Source organism: Cebus imitator, unplaced genomic scaffold (assembly GCF_001604975.1).
Source record: "Cebus imitator isolate Cc_AM_T3 unplaced genomic scaffold, Cebus_imitator-1.0 Scaffold648, whole genome shotgun sequence".
NCBI lineage: Eukaryota > Metazoa > Chordata > Mammalia > Primates > Cebidae > Cebus > Cebus imitator.
The window spans coordinates 406415-407857 of NW_016107963.1; the positions used below are offsets into that span (position 1 = coordinate 406415).

A 1443-nucleotide genomic window follows, 5' to 3' on the forward strand; every position below is an offset into this window, starting at 1 on the left:
TTTTGGGACGGAGTTTCGCTCGTTACCCAGGCTGGAGTGCAATGGCGCGATCTCGGCTCACCGCAACCTCCGCCTCCTGGGTTCAGGCAATTCCCCTGCCTCAGCCTCCTCTTTCCTCTTTCTTTAACTCTTACAAGTGTTGGCAAGGATGTGGAGAAAAGGGAACACTTGTATACTGCTGGCAGTATTATAAGTTAGTATAGACATTCTAGACTGGGCGTGGTGGCTCACGCCTATAATCCCAGCACTTTGGGAGGCCCAGGACGGGCCGATCCCTTGAGCTCAGGAGTTTGAAACCAGCTTGGGCAACATGGCAAAACCCCATCTCTACCAAAAATACAAAAAATTAGCCAGGCATGGTGACGTGTACTAGTGGTCCAGCTACTTGAGGGGCTGAGGTAAGAGGATCACTTGAGCCCAGGAACCCCAGGTTGCAGTGAGCCGAGATCGTGCCACTGCACTCCAGCCTGGGTGACAGAGGGAGACCATGTCTCTAAATCAATGAATAAATACATAAGTACGACCATTGTGGAAAACAGCACAGAGGTTCCTCAAAAAACTTAAAATTGGCCATGCAAGGTGGCTCACACCCGTAATCCCTGCACTTTAGGAGGCCGAACCGGGCAGATCACCTGAGGTCAGGAGTTCGAGACCAGTCTAAACAACATGGCAAAACCTCATCTCTATTAAAAATACAAAAATTAGCCAGACGTGGTGGTGCATGCCTGTAATCCCAGCTACTCGGGAGGCTGAGGCAGGAGAATCGCATGAACCCGGGAGGCAGAGGTTGTGGTCAGCTGAGATCGTGCCATTGTACTTCAGTCTGGGCAACAAGAGCAAAACTGTCTCAAAAAAACCATGACTCTACCATATGATCCAGCAATCTTACTTCTGGGTATTTCCAAAGGAACTAAAATCAGTATGTTGAAGAGATACTCCCATGTTCATTGCAGCATTATTCACAACAGCCAAGAAAAGGAAACAACCAAAGTAGCCATCAACAGGATGAATGGATTTTTAAAATGTATATACACACAATGGAAAATTATTCAGCTGTTAAAAGGCAGGAAATTCTGATTTGCAACAACAACAAATGAACCTGGAGGACATTTTGCTAGGTGAAATAAGCCAGGCACAGAGAGACAAATACTCCATGATCTCACTTATACAAGGAATCTAAAAAAGAAATAGAGTAGAATATCAGTTACCAGAGGCTGGGGGATTGGGGTAGACAGAGAAAGAAGCAATGTTAGTCAAAGGTACAAAGTTTCAGTTCAATAGGAGGAATAGGTTCTAGTGATCTGCTGCAAAGCATGGTGACTATTATTAATAATAATGAATCATGTATTTCAAAATAGCTAAAAGAATCAACTTTTTTTTTTTTTTGAGACAAGGTCTCCCCATGTCACCCAGCCTGGAGTGCACTGTGGCACAATCTCGGCT

The 1443-nt window shown here is 45.2% G+C and overlaps 1 protein-coding gene across 1 annotated transcript in view; it reads right to left on the reverse strand.

The window, feature by feature from the left end:
* ERCC6L (ERCC excision repair 6 like, spindle assembly checkpoint helicase) overlaps positions 1 to 1443 on the reverse strand; it is a 41391-nt gene that overhangs the window by 28953 nt on the left and 10995 nt on the right. The window lies entirely within an intron of this gene.